Below are 15,981 nucleotides of genomic sequence, written 5' to 3'. Positions count from 1 at the left end.
TATTGCCTGCACGTGATCAAAAGTCACCAGCAACTGCTCTGTGACCCATGTCCTCTGATAACTCAGTGCCTCTGTGCACCCTTCTGAGTGCTGCGTGGCACGTGAACACACTCCCTGCACCTATAGGAGCAAGTCCTGGAGGAAATATCATAGCAGCTGCTCTTTCACTTGGAGGAGGAGAAGTCCGGTTACACAATAGCTTAGCAAACACAGAAGATAAGAAAAACCTGCTCCCACATCCCAAGCAAGTGCAAATTCTCATCTGCCACTTCTCAGAGATGACCTGAGTAGCAGGAAAGACCATGCTGCAGGAAGGGCATCCCTGAAGCAGTCATACTGCATATGGCATAAGTGGTGATCCTGTAATTTGAGTGTGAGAAAGAGCCTGTGCGACTCTCCAGTCACAGGGTCATATACTGGCCAGGACACCTGAGTCCCCAGACCTGCTGCAGATACAATAATAATTCAACATCTTTGTGTCATCCATGGTAGAAGAGTAGATGAAGCAGATCTAAAGTATTCAGATATACTCACACATATGCATGTATATAAATATGTCCTTAGAAAAATGAGTCACTACGCAACATTTTTTAAACTAATAGTGAGGAAGGCTCCTGACTAGAGGAAGGCTCAACCTAAAATCTAGAGATAGCTCCAAAGCTGAATAAAGAAATGTGGCTCAGAACATACTTCACAATAAAGAAAAACTGTGAAAGAGCAAGGATAGATGATTAGAAGTCTGCAACAATGTAAGAAAATGATCAAATGACTGAGGACTCTACAGTCAGGGAAAGAGATGAGTGAGGGATGTGGCAGAGGTGTGTAAAATCGTAAGAGTTATGGAGAGAGTAGTCTGGCACCAGTAATACTGCATCTACCAATTCAAAAGTGAGCAGTATCAAATGACGTTCCAAGTAAAACTTCAAACTGAACTAAAAGGTGTAGTTCTCATTAAGTGGGTGAAATTCCTTGCAGCAATATTAAAGGTTACAGAAGTTGGTATGGGCTTAAGCAGCAACCAAATAACCTTTTCCTATTTTTTTTCTTGGGCATCCCTTAAGATTACCGGTAGTTTGGAGGTAGGAAAATATTTTAATTCAGGAAAAAGAACAAAACCAGTTTCCCACATCACCAATTTTACAGTCAAGTTCCCTGGATCTAAGGAAGATCCAGAAGTCAGTCTACCCAAAGTGCTAATGATGAGGTTCATTCTCAAAAAACATCTTCATAATCAGAATGCCTCCCTGTCAGATAAGTATCACAGCCTGTTGGGCCAGGTGAATCCTTGTTTTGACAAAGCACAGCCATTCTTATGTTCACCCAGGTATCTCTGTTGATTATGAGAGTTTACTGATACTGACTATTCATATCAACTTGTTTCAGTAACTCCACACACACACACACGTGCTTTGACACCCTCTTGGTAGGCATTACTTATCTAGAAGATAAACAGGCTTTGCATGCAAGCCTTTGCTTCCATTTGGAGCTAACTCATAGAGCCAGCTCCACATTGCTCAGTAGGCAACCCAGTGTCTGAAAAGTGGACCCTGTTAGTGTGTTAAAAACACTAAGATGGGAGCCTAGACATCATATTGGGTGGAGAATGGTATTCCTGAGGAACAAGCTAAAACCTTCTGTTGAGTGGGGAATTACCTACAGGCAGCCAACAGGAGATAATTTTTTTTTCAAGGAATACATTAAGGACCATCTCTAGGGTTTAGACACATTGAATACTTCCAGTGGATGAAGATGTAGATCCTAAAAGGCAAATAAGCCTACCTGCAGCAAGGCAGAGGTGCTGAAATAAACATTCATAGTCATACTCAACTGCCTACGGTCTTGTAGCTTTCAAAGTTACCCAGCTTTTATAATCTCTCTCCTTAACTAATTTCTATCTAGATTGCACAGGAAATGTCAGTGGGATATTTTGGATCTTGCCCTTAATACAAAGATGTCTTGAGAGGAGAATAAGTTAGCTGAATAGAAAAAGTCTGATGAAAACTTAATTAAAGTAGATGGAAGTAACTCCTTTGTGCATCCTACTCTGGGAATACAGGAACCTTATGAAGTTTGAGGTTTTGTGAACCTAAGGGATTTTTAAACTCTCTAAGGGTTTGCAAAATGAATTTTGTCTCTTTCTACTCTATCATTTAAACTCATAGTTTGTTTTATTTTGTATAAGTATAATTCAATTTTTTAAAAACCACAAAAAATGTTTTTCTAGCTCAGACAATCATGTGCAATGTATTAAGGACAGAACAGCCTCCAAGTCCAAGGTTTGGCACAGTCTCAGTCCTGAAGAGACATACTTACAAAAATTGGGATCTGTTTCTTTCCCTTTTCTCTGATGCTTTCCCAGGGTGTCTCTTTCACACAATCAGCTCTCCGTTTCTTTTCTCACTCTGTTTTTCATGATATATACTTGTCTTCCCTCTCTTTCATAGTCACCTTTAAAGATATAAGATGTGCTGCCAGTAACACTGAAATCAACATCAACATTTTAATGAATAATATTTCAGTAGGTTTGAAATCTGTCAGAATGATTTAGCCTATGTCTAATAAGAACAAGATGTCCAGGGATTATTTCTAGCACTCTCCCTTGTGAGTTTATCACTTCTCATTCAGAAGCACTGCATTTTGAACAACACCAAGCCTAACTTCAAACCGTATTCAATCAAATCAAAATTTAAATTTGATTGGGTGTCTTCATGCTTCCATTTGCATTCATTTATCATGAACATGCCAATATGGGAAATGATGACAGAACCGATTAGACTAAGAACCTAATTTTAACTAAATACATAATTCAGTTGTTGGAAGAACCTAAAGATCAGAAAGTTTTTAACAAATTTGAGATAGCTGTAAACAGCTGAAGGGGATTTATTTAAGAAAAGAGAAATCTAATAATCTACACAGGTACATCTCAGTAAAATACTTATCACAAATAGTGAGCATTCTCTTTATAAGATACAGAGTTGAAATAATGGCTCATTCAGCTACTCTGAAGCAACAACCCAGCCTCCAGGGCCACTGACTACCAGCAACAGAAGAAACTTTAAACACTTTAAGCTTCTATTATGTGGCACATCATCATGCACATCATCAGGTATTGCACACACTTCAAATCTTACCTATCCTCACACAAAAGCCTCTTAAAATCTTGGAGGTTTATTTGATATTATTCATCCCAGGACCTTGGAGTAACATCATAATATTTGTGTGAAAGATGAATTCAAGAGCAACTGGTTTTTAACCAGCTTTCTTCCCTAGAGACAGGTAATTTGAAGTCCAACAGCACCTTCCAAGCTGAAGAAAAAAAAAAAAACAAAACAAATATTGAAATATTTATAAAGCAAAGTATCTTCCAAAGAATCGTAAATAATGTGCTATCAGAGGCATACGTTTCATAAGTTGCATTTTTTACACAGAGAGTAAACAGAAGATGCATTGTCATACCAGCAACTGCAGTTTTACCCAAACCTGGTATGTACAGAGGATGAGGTTTATTGATTCTTTCCTGTGTCAGAAGATGTAGAGTAGTTCACAGGCTGCAGTGATTCAAATTTCCACATTTTGAAAGACTGCAACTGCTTCTCCAGATTGCAAAATAAAAACCTTTTCTTGTCTCCCAGTGCAGAGCCTCATGCCTTACCTGACCAGCACAAGATCAGGAGGGTCACAGTACTAGCCACTCTGGCCTAGCTTAAATATCCAGGTTAAAAAAATAGAAAAGGGAGGCTTGCACAGATGTGGGGTATACTTTATTTTACACACTTAGAAACATTTGTTGCATTAAAACTATGCCAAGAAACCAAGTAGCTAGATTTTGGATCTGAATTTACCTTTTTGTTTCATTTTTAAGGAAAAGTCTGACAATATGGGTCAATCTATTTTCCACTTACAGTCTTTTAAATTATAGTGGTAATCTTCCTGTTACTGACAGTGGCGTTAGCATTTGCCTATTACTGTGTTGCCTGGAAGTCCTTGGCAGAAATCAGGATTCTAAATGCCTGTCTAGATGCTGCAAACAGGACGTCGTGAAGAAAATGAGAATTAACTGTCATTATAGAGTCAGCTGTAACCAGAACGACTGCTTAAAGAAAAATTTCGGAAAATCTTGGACCCATGTTCAAACTAGCTGTTCTGGCCACTTCTGTGGCAATTGCTTAGTCTGTATTCTTGAAGCCCTTAGCTGCTAACTCTGACTTTAAATTGGAGCCTCTCTTCCTGTCAAAATCCCAAGACACAGAATCAACAGAAACAATGAAGGAGAAGAGAATGTTATTCTGCTTCACAAAGTATTAACTGAACACAGGGTAGAGGCTGCATTAAAATGTAAGGAAAGCACAGTTTTATATATTGCCAGCAGTAAACCGTCTACATATAAAAAGTACTTTCTTTCTCTCTAGAAGCAAAGAGTAGGCTGTAAGTGCAAAAAAATGGTGAACTATGAACAAAACAGGAAGAACTAGGGAAAAATTCATTATGGAGTAGTCTGTCTCTTAAATAGTTAAAGACCATCTTGCATTGGTGTACTTGCACAACCTCAACCCTCTTTATTAAGAAATGATTGCAGATTATTTCCTTTACAAATATGACAGCCAGAATATTTCTGTATTACTGCATAAGAGGTTCCTCTCCTTTACAAAATGCCATGACTCCTGTTAGCAAACAATACGGTTTTGTTAACTCATTACCCAACCTCACATGCAAAGTAATAAAACTTGTGATAAATTGCTCTTGCTCCATAAACTCTCCCACAAGTAAATGGCTTTTGACAATAAAGCAGCAATATCTCCCATCCCTCTCCACTGAATTTGTATTAGTTTTGCAGCATTTCTGTGCTACAATTAATCTACGGCAAAGACTTGAGGTAAGAGCACAAATTTCACAAAATATAAACCAAAATGCTTACATTGTAAATTCCTCTGTACCCACAGTTACAAGAGACATGTAGCAGCTTGCTGCTTTGTGTAGTAGAACCTGCAAAATATATGCAAGGTAATGAAAGAAAACAAACATAAAACATTTCAAGAACTTGATCTTGCAAGTTGCTGAGGCACCAGCAGTAATTTCCAGGGGAACATTTCTGCTTAAAGATAAGAACATGCTTGAGAGCTTTCCTGAGGCAAAGCCAGAAAACCCAACTTCTCAAGCATTTGAATTTCTCCTCATTTTAAAGTACAAAGATGATCATGACACTTTCCTCAGCTGTTTTAATTAGTTGATGTGTTTTAGATGTAAGCAAGTCAGAACAGTATGCCTTCTTTTTCACTTAAAACTCTGCAATTTTTTTCCTGTGTGCCTAAATATCTTGAAGAAAATCCCTTCTCTACCTAATCTGAGCAGAATTCATTCAAACATTATATTTCATAAATAATTAGAGTACTTTGAGTATGTGATTTACTATGTGCTTTATCTTATTGCATTTGATCTCCCTGACCTTTTAATCAAAAAGGGAAATAGATTTATCTATGGTTAGACCATGACACGATTACCAACTCTGCCTTACATTCTAGAAGCTATATGAATTTTTTGTACCTAGGTTTTACAACCTAATATTGTGAGTCATCTTCCTAGTACAGAGATGTCATCATGTTTATGACCCTATGTTTTCTTTTTCTTGCCTCAGCTTCCGTTCTGGCTTTAGCTGAGCAGTTTAACCTTGGACTTTCCCCATTGCTTCCTGTGTTAAACCCATGTTGCTGAGAAATCTTTGCTGATCCCTTAACCTCTAGCATTCGTGTTTCCTATGTATTGCATAGTCATGATTAAAATTAGTAACATTTTCTTGGAAACATTTTTAAGGTTGCTGAAGTATTTTGGAATCCTGCCTGTTAGTAATCTTCCTGCACAAAATACTGTAAATCAGTGCTTGGCCAGTTGAACTATGATTGTTGCTCATGTTATAGGTGTTCTCAAATGTTCTTTCTCAAATGACTAGGATTCTTTGCAGCAGGAACTTCACAAATACAGGAAGAAACAGTACAAAAGAACTCACTGTTGCCCACATTACACAAGTTTTAAAACTTTAGCTGAAATGACACACATCTATCATCAATGAACAAAGTTGTAATGGCTTTCACACTCTTGGCCAGAGTCAAAACAGATGGTTTATAAGAGCAATTTTTTACAGATGCTGAAATGTTAATTCAGTGCTTTACCTCTTATGCCTCTAAGTACCAAATTTCAAATACAAGTGGCTACCATAATCAGATTCAATACATCATGATGCAATGGATCTTAAAGTCAAACACAAAATTTGGATGCTCTTGTTTTGTCATGGTGAAAAGCATAATAAATGTGCGTATTTTCAGACCACTCTTTTTTGAAAAGTTGGAAAAAACCTATCCAGTCTCCCTCAGTCTTCCAAATAATTTCTAGAACATTTTAACATATTTATTCTAGAATAATTTTATACATTATTGCCTGAATGTTTGTCATTTGCCACTGGCTTCAGCAGCAAAACCAGTTTTAAAACCTAGGTTTCTCCTATTTCACCACATCAGTTTGCTGCCCCCTCATCAACACTCATAGAAGTATTGGTGGGGGGGCTCTGTAAGAAGGTGAATTGCTGAAAGGATTTAGGTTATGAGAAACCCTGGAGAGGCTGACACATTGTGGTATAGGGGCAGGAATGAGAGATGAGCAGAAGACGCACATGCAAGAAGGCAGGACTCCTTGAACTGACGTTATCTTCTTAACACAGACTGGCATCCTGAGAAATACCCTCCGGTGGCTGGGAAGCAGCTGTGAGGAGGTGTTAAAAACTGCTGCAAACCCCAAATGCCTTCAGTGAAGGGGAGAAGGCATCAAGTTATAGCATCAGTTGCAACTTCCAAAGGCAAATTAATCTTCTGCATTAAACAGATTACACACTCATCTCCCTCTTCTCTCTGCCTGACAAGTCTACAAACTACAGCTAAAAAATTCTCCCTTTCTTGGGCATGTTTGTTCCTTTAGATGTTCTGATGTTGTTATGTCACTGACGTTGCTGTAACCTAACACATTTTTCTTAACTGAAAAGTACCCCAAAGGTGAAGCTAGATTTAAAGAAAGCCCAGTCAGACAAAATTCTCTGGCTGTGGCTCATTAGTGTTAGTGGTTACCCATACAGACTTCCTCAAGCTGCTTTTTCAGGCCTCACCACCCATCCCATGTGAAACAGCTGCACATTCCCATCTCCTGGCACTACTGCATGCATAGTCTCCTCTAGTCCAGTTCTGTCAAATTTGATACAGGTTTTTTGTTGGGTTTGGTTTTTTTTTTTATCTCCCACTATGAAGTATTTAAAGTCACTCAAATCATTTTGACAGAATAAAGTTAATGAGTAACCAGACACTCAGTTTTGCTGAAGGCTGGAGATAGATTGGGGGACAAACATGTCCAGTTGGAAGAAAGTGTTAGGCAGGTGACAAAAGCCTGAGTAAGTCAGTCCCTCTACCTCATTAGCAGACATTATATATAGGAAGGCTAGTCTCATACCAGCTAACAAATTCAGACCTAACTCTTCAGTCACCACTAACTGATGCTTTTCAGTCAGTCAAGAGCATCTGTTACTCAAGAACAAGTAAACAAGAATATCCTAGTCCAAACACTATCTGGATTTGGGGGTAAAAGTTGAAACAGTAATAATAATAATAATTTTTAAAGTCTGAGCTTTTGTTTACATATCAAAAAGTGTAAAAAAAAAATCCAGTTAAGTTTCAAATTTCATTTCAAGTAACAATATGCTTGAAATGCAAAATAACAGCTCTGAATGAGAGTTGCAAAATTATGGGGCAAGTTAGTCTCTTAGGCTACACATTTCCAAATTTTAATAAACCATGGAGAGACCATTGCCTTATCTTATTGTCTTGGATTTCTCCATTTCCTTTTTCCATCAGAAATGTTTCAGTTGTGGTCTTATGTCGTTGATTTGGTAACTACATTTGCTCTTTTTCAGAGTAGTCTTGTATTGAGAAAACCTTGAGTTAAATCCAGTTCAATTTATTCAAACTGTGGCTGTGTCAGAACTAGATATTTTTTATGCCAAAAATCACTTACTAATTATTCTAATGTTTGAGATACTATTGATTGATTCTGTTTTTATTATCCTAATACAATGCAGTGTCACTCAGTCAAGAGCAATATCAATATGAAGCAAAACATTGCTTTATATCAGACTGTATTGTTGTTCACTGAGTAACACAGTGGCAAGAATCAGCCTCTCTGAATCATTTATATCTTAAGGGAAAATTACTTTGTTGACACATCTTTTTTTAACGTAATTTTTCCATGCCTCACTTATTTCAAAGGAAATGCAGGGCTATACTTTAGAAACCATGTAATACATAGAAGGTGTGGTATTTGGTAACTTTACTTGCGTTAAATAAGCAAGCACTCATAAAGAGCCCTTGCAAAAATCTGAGTTTAGTCTCAGGAATCCTGCCTTGTCATGCCAAAACAAAGGACCTATGTGTAAGTGTGCATTATTTTTGCAGCTAATTACAACGTTGATGAGCAGGTAGAACATTTTAAAATGTTTCCTTGTGGATCTCTACTTTCTTGTGCTGAGCTAAGCGACAGAAAGGGTAAGTGCACATGCAGATTCAACTATTTATTTTCTTGTAAATGGCCTTGGAAAAGAGTGCAATCATTGTTAGCAAGAACAGCAAACTCCTCTTTATCATGAGTTTAGATAAGGAAAGATTTTACAGGAATCTCTAAGAAAGAAAAGCAGTTTCCACAGCAGAATATATTGTCAAAAGATCATTCTTATAAAATATCTGTTTATTGGAAGTTATTTAAAAAAATAACTGTAATAGAAATATAGTTTAAAATACATGATATTTTGAAATACTAATGTGAAACCCAAATATATTTGGTGGGTTATTTTCATGGAGAAACAGCGATGAAAGCAAAAACATTCTTGTCAGCATTTTTTGAGAAAAATATGATTTTCTAGTGAAACATGGTATTTATAGCACTGAAGTCAGGGAAAAAGTTATGCCTTCAAAAGTCAAAATTAACAAGATTTTCTATGAATAAGAAAACTTAAACACCATGGTTTACTCTGAGCACTACAATAGCTCTAGTTCCTGAATGTTTGTCCTCTCCAACAATATTTCTACTTCCTGCCCATATTTCTAACTCTTTCTTTCTTCCCCCATTTAAGAACACCCTTTTGTTTTTTAAAAGAAAAACTATGCTAAACTCAATTTAATTTTTCACAAAACTGATTTGTACATCCACAAACACAAAGAGCGAGGGACCATAGCTAATATAACTCCCCTCATTCTGTAGAAGAGTCATTGATGCTTCAAGCTTTTGTCTTTTCAGCTTTGGACCTTATGAGGACCCTCATCAGCCTGTTGCTGAAGATACTCAAAGCTCCCCAGACCTGGATGGTTTTATACAATTTCACTTCAACTCTCTCGAGTCGTGATGTATCAGTAGAATAACCCTCTGTTCACATCAGGCCTGTCCTGTGAGCTGCAGGAATGAAGAGTTACTGACCAGGACATTCCATACCCATTACATTGTACAGTACTTATTCCAGATACGCCACTTTTCAGTATTTTCATTAGTGGTTTGCACAATAGAATAAACAGCACTCACATCATCTTTGCAAATAATGCAATGCTTGAAAAAGCTGAAAGACCTATGCAGACCACAGGATTTGAATTCAGAAGGAGGAACTGAAGAAATAGGGAGGATGCACTACCCGAGTAAGACTCATGTGGTCATTAAAAAATTGGAATGCGTTTCACTAAGGACAAATCCAAAGCACAGCACTTGGGAATAATCGACTAAACAAATGTAGGATGGGGATGACTGGGGCAGCAGATCTACAAGCGGGATCAGAGGTCACAATGGGTCACAGACTGAACATGCGTCAGCAATGTCACAAGGTTGCAAGAAAAGCAAATATCCTCAAAAAGGGTCAATAGAAAGTTGACCATTTAGATGGAGTACTATTTTTGGTTTAAAGTATCATTTCCAGGTATGACAGAAATCATATGGTGAGAGAACAGAGAAAAGTAGGTAGAGCTCCCTGAGCCTGGGAAACACTGAAGGGACCAGGCTCTTCATCACCTAAAAATGAGAAGACTGTGGGGAGACATGATAATGGTCTTCAGATATGTAAAAGGCGACTGCAGAGAGAACAAACAGCAGTGGAGTTAATTGTAACAAAGGGAGAACTGGACTAATCTCTACCAAGAATGACTTAGGTATCCCTTGAGAACAGAGGATGGACTAGCTGACTTTAAGAGCTACTTTGTCTGTTTTCTGTGTTTTCTTTAACAATATGTTTTCTTCAATAAAACTTTTTAATTGCTCCAGAAGCAAAATACAAACATGTCAGCATATTTGGAGACTTCTTTTTCAGTGTGTTTAAGCTAATGTAGGACTCCCTAACTAAAAATCACTACCTCTAAATTAAAAAAAAAAAAAAAAACAAACACCAAAAACAGTGACAATATGATTGTTCACAGCATTCATGAGTGCATTAATGCCTGACAACTATGTATGAGTACTAAAGACTGTTATAAGAACTTTCTTCATGACAAAACGAATCAACAAGCTTTATCGAAATAACTATTTCTTCCATAAACACAACATTTTAGGATAAAATATTCACCTCATTCTTCAAAGTCATATTTTTCCTTGGTATGGTTTTTCCCACAGGAGAATTTTAGCTACAGAGTTCGAACAGATTAATTACTGTAACTATTTTACCACCACCACAAAAGGAAGGAGACTGGCTCCTTAGTCTTTCAGTTAACCAGAACCTGCTCTTCGGACTCCAGGGTGGGCTTAGTGTTCCCTTTTTTTTTAATTCATCTAGATAAATTACAACTGTGTTTTAAACTGAATTTTCTCTTTACTTGGGAATACATTTCCTGGTATTGTCAAAGCTGGCAGAAGAAAAGAAGGTAAAGCCTTGTGCCAAATACTTCTCCTGTACAGAAATAACATCTCTGTCACTGGTTTCAATCACAAGTGTATACACATAGAAAGTCATAATCTGTTTTTTTAGTTTAGAGGAAGGGTTGTGCAGATAGTCTGGAATAAATTCTGTGATCAGCTATAGGCAACAAGTCTATTAGAGAGAATCTGCCTCAATAGGGACTCTGCCTTGCACTTGTATTTGATGTTAGTCAACATCTGCACCTCATTCATACAACTATTGTCTTAGACCGACAACAGCACAACATCATCAGAGTAATTTCATGCTTTGCAACAATCAAAGGATAAATTTTACAACATGAGTTTGCTAAACATTCAAGCATGGCTATCTTTGCACCAAAGTCAGAAAGCCAGGCATTGAGACAAAAGTCTGTGAGACATACAATGAAGAGTACTACATTTGAGAGTTAGGTGAAAAGATAGAAGGGAGGGAGAGAGGCAGGGAGAAAGGAAGGGAGGAAGGAAGGAAGGGCAAAACAGAGGTAACAGTTAGAATTTCAGATTTTGCATATACAGCAACCAAAAATTAATATATAACTACCTGGTTGATCAAGCTTCTACGTAACTTGAAGAATGCAAATAAATTTAAAATTTCACAGTAAGTATTTACTATATCTGGAATACAGAATAAAACACCATAAAGATCAGAAGAAGTATAGGAAGACCAAAGGTTACTTATTCAATGCTTCAATTCCATTGAAAATAGGAGATTTATCAAATAACAAAAGCAAGAATATCACTTACTACCTACATTTTTTTATTATTTTTATACCTGGAGAACTGTGAAATACTACACTTAAGAATGCATATGTCATTATGAAACTCTATGTCAGTTCATCTCAGGAGACTTTGAGATTATTTGCCTGTATATTTTGACATGGTATTAGCAATATCTGAATGTAGAAAGTAATGAAAATTAGTAGAAACAAACAATTTTAGGTTTCATAGTTCTTACCCTATATCTTTTAAACTCACCTGTCATAAGCAGCATTTATCAGAATAAAACTAATGCTTTTACTAGCCTTCACTCTCTTGCTGCTTCACTAGTTTTAAAGAGGGTAATATTTGTATTATAGTATTTAAACAGAAAGAAAATTTTAAAATGTTCTACCCAACACTGGCCATGAAAAAATACAAACTTGGGTCCTGATTCTAATGTCTTTGTGCCTGTGAGGAACCTGCTGTTTCCACTGATCTCCAGGACATACATGCCCCACTGAATGAAGTCAAACCATAAACAAAAGTAAAGCAGATCCCATCATCCCTGTGTGTCTTCTCCTCTTCCCGTCATTTGCATCCCAGAACACACCACCTATCCCAACTCAGACCAGGTACAAGAACAGCTACCAGTCACCAGAAGCTTGTGATCATAAATTTAGTGGAAGATACTATGTCCAGAGCTAACCCGGTGAAGGATGTGAGCTTTCTTTATGCATTTGATGCAAAATAGCTTGGGTTGATAAAAATTATCCTGGAAAGCCATTGACTTTGCACTGAAACAAGTGAGAAAACTTCACAGCCTGTTTGGCTGTGGGAGCAGTACAACCTTTCTGCAGCAAGTTTCTTATCATGGCATTTATGTGTGTTTGGAACCTGAGACAGTGCTTGGCTCAGAAGGATTACAGCTTCAAAGACAGTGGCTAGGAAGAACTGACTGAAGAAAATCCAACTGCCTACCCACTCAGATTTACACTACCAATTATATTATCTGCTCGGCATTCCTGTGTGCCTAGCTTCTACATGATTACCCACAGATAGATAAAAGGCTGCAATAGTCATATGTGTTCTGATGATGTTTAAAAGAATCATAGACTGGTTACTGCAGCTGCATACATTTTACAGGCACATAAAACCAAGAATATTTGTAATTTCTACCACTGGAATATTTTTTTTAATAATTATGCAGTCTCATACAGCAATGATCATCTATATATGGTAGTGTTTGTGTATGTATTTATGTGTACAGAAGCATGAAACCTCACAAAATACTGTTGTAAAGTTCTATATCCCTACCTGCTTTAAAAATGCAAGTATTTCCATAGTTCTGTTAATTCTTTGGGCTAGAATTCTCCCTGTTCAAGTCATTCAATAATAAGGAATAAAAAACCTTGAGATAAGATGTTACAATAAATGCACTGACATGTTTTGCACTCCATAAGTTAATGTAAGACCTTACTACCCTTCAATACTTTTAGCTTGTAGATTTATATTGGCTAGGAATGAGCCTATACTTTAAAATGCTATACTTTAAAACGCAAAGGCTGTTCCCTGAATGCTGGGTTTAGATGCTCACATAGAAACCCATTACCTAAGGTATGCATTCAAAAATAGATCATCATAATCTAATACCATATCATCTTTGTCATAAGCAGCTGGAGTTTCAGACTTGAATTTTTTTTAAATGTAGCACTGAGTAAGAAAGTATTTTGTTTACCCAATAAAGCTTGTAGTGACTCTATACAGAGAGACTCCCACACCTTCCTGTTAATAACTGTGGAGTTTGGGGCCAAATCCTTAGTGAAGGTCTTTGACTACAAGTAACATAATATTATGTAAATACAAAATTCCTACAGTAATAAAAGGTATCTTGAAGAGCTGTAACATTTTGGAAAAACATTTATTTCTGCTGCATGTACAGAAGTCATCATGAGAAATATAGCTAGATAGCATGAAGTTGTACCATCTTTCTAGGAGTGAAAAATGTTAGTATAGTATGAAGGTGTATATAGAAGCTGGGTCTGAGGTGTGCTTTTACCAAGCTGGTTGATGAAAGTTAGGCAGTGCCAAGAAACAAGGCAGATACATCTTGCCACATGGGAGGATGAACTAGAAGCCTATGTGAACCCCAAGACTGGCAGGGAGAGACAATCAGTACCTCCAGCAAGAAGGTAGTCCCACAGCCCAGCAGGGCCAGGGTGGTGGTAGGGTCCCAGTTCACCAACAGACCCAGACACGGATACTGAACTAGGTCTGTGGTCCATCCAGGAGGTGCAGCCAGGTTTTCCTGCAAGAGAGCACCAGGGTCAAGGTTGACTGCCATGTGAGTTCAAGGTCCAGCCAGGGAACAGGGCTGGATACAAGGCTGGCTGTACTGTAGGTTCAAGGGCCAGCCAGGAAGGCAGCCAGCAAACCTGGACTGCAAGAGGCAGAGCTGTACACAGCTCACTACACCACCACACAAACAAGAATGGGATGTCCAGACCTGAGCTTAAATGGGCAAGTTGTGGCTGGGAGTCTGAGGAGGCTGGACAGAGCAGCTACAGCTTGTACAAACACAGATTTCCCAATTCATTATCCTACAGAGGGAGGCTTTTAGAGGAATTCTCAAGCAAAGGGCCAATATCCTAACACTGGCACTAGCTCACAGCCAGTCAGTACCCAGGACCTACCCTGTGCTTCCTCCCATGGCTTGGAGGGATTTTGTTACAACAGCAAAAGACTGCCAGGACATGGGGTATGCAGAGGCTATATGGTCCATTATGGGTTGTTAAAGACCTTTAGGGACATTGGAAATACATGAAAAATAAGCCCAAAGGGAATCTGTGTTAGTTATAGATAGCCTTACACTCAGTGGTCCTTCAGTGTTTGGGAACATGGTGTACAACCATTTTTCATTAGTGACTGGCAACAAAATTATACACGTGCAGGAAAGAACTCAACCTAGTGAGTACTGCAGTAAGGGGCCTTGACAAGATCTCATTGGAAATTTAGTGAACAAAGTGATGATATGGTCTCTTGGTGACTTTCTGGCCTCTCTGTGACTCCTCCTAATAAGCCTTCCTCCACTTCGCTCTTACTTTTTTTTTATCAAGTCTTCCTACAGGTTCATTTCAAAACTTTGCATAAAAATAAAAAACCACAGAGTAGTTTTCCTGTGTCATTAAGGTTTTACAATGTGCCAATCTGATGTAAGGAGTAAGGGTCCTGGACCTGAGGTAGGCAGAAAGACGTGAAGCAGACAGAGAACAACAGCACAAAAGATGACTTGCCTGCACTTAGGGGAACTAAAAGGAGAGGGATGGAAAAGCAACATCATTAGTTCTGATTAATTTTCTACATGTTTGCATGATTTTGTCCAGGTCAGTTATTCTCTTGCTGTGAGACTGTCCTATATATCTTCTGTTAGAGGAAAAAAATTTCTGAATTTTTATGCTTTCTAAGATCACTTTGGCCACAGTCAAGGTCACCAAGTTTCTATCTGACACCAAACGGTATTTGTTACGTACAATTCCAAAAACATTAAAATAAAGAATGTAAAGTTTTAGGAAAAAGTATAAATTACAGATATGTCTAGTACACTGATATAATAATTAATTTACATTTACTTCATCCCCTAGCAAAATTTTTATTTATATTATCTCAACAATTTTGTTTCTGAGACTTTTCCATTTCAGACTGTTCACTAGAAAATTATATCAAACTAAATCATGACCTTGAGGAGTTCTGTAAACTAACATGACAGTGACAATAACTTGGTAATCAGAATAGAAAGGAGAAAATTGTGTGTAATAACAGCATTCATTAGCCATGATTGACTCTAAAGTTCTATTAAAACCGTGTTTCTCTTTTTAAATATATTACTTATTTTGACATTAATTAGCAAATCTACTTAAAAATTTTTAACCTGATCACATTTTAAATTATGTGAAAATTCTGGTGAAGGGATTCTACTTCTTTCTGTAGCTCCCTTGTTCATTAACAATAGCCAATATCACTTCCTTAAGCTTGTCTGTGTGAGCATACCTGTTCATGTCAGTATGTGGAATAAAAAGGAGAGTTTACAATATAGAATTTCTGTATTTCTTAACCTGAGGTAGTTGTGAGTTATATATATTGTTCCATATGTGTGCCAATCATGAGTTAAACTAAAAGAAAAATCATTACATATTCTATACATGGTTATTTATAGAAATCTGTATTTCAAAATTCTTCAGATAAGTGGTACAATTTATAGCTACTTTTTGATGTCATGCCACAGTAAGAAACCTTATGTTCTTTGGAACAAAATCCCATACCAAATTCCAATGC

At 37.4% G+C, this 15,981-nt stretch overlaps 1 long non-coding RNA gene across 1 annotated transcript; it reads right to left on the bottom strand.

Moving 5' to 3' along the window:
• Nucleotides 1-2,232: 2,232 nt before the first annotated feature.
• LOC126644829 (uncharacterized) lies at nt 2,233-14,071 on the bottom strand. The gene is made up of 4 exons (XR_007630027.1): nt 13,829-14,071; nt 4,916-4,983; nt 3,132-3,306; nt 2,233-2,448 (listed from the first exon to the last, which is right to left on the bottom strand). It is a non-coding gene; the product is annotated as an uncharacterized LOC126644829 (long non-coding RNA).
• Nucleotides 14,072-15,981: the final 1,910 nt, after the last annotated feature.

The sequence above is a fragment of the Myiozetetes cayanensis genome, unplaced genomic scaffold (assembly GCF_022539395.1).
Source record: "Myiozetetes cayanensis isolate MyiCay16 unplaced genomic scaffold, myiCay2020 scf3, whole genome shotgun sequence".
NCBI lineage: Eukaryota > Metazoa > Chordata > Aves > Passeriformes > Tyrannidae > Myiozetetes > Myiozetetes cayanensis.
This window is presented reverse-complemented; position numbering and strand designations above follow the sequence as displayed.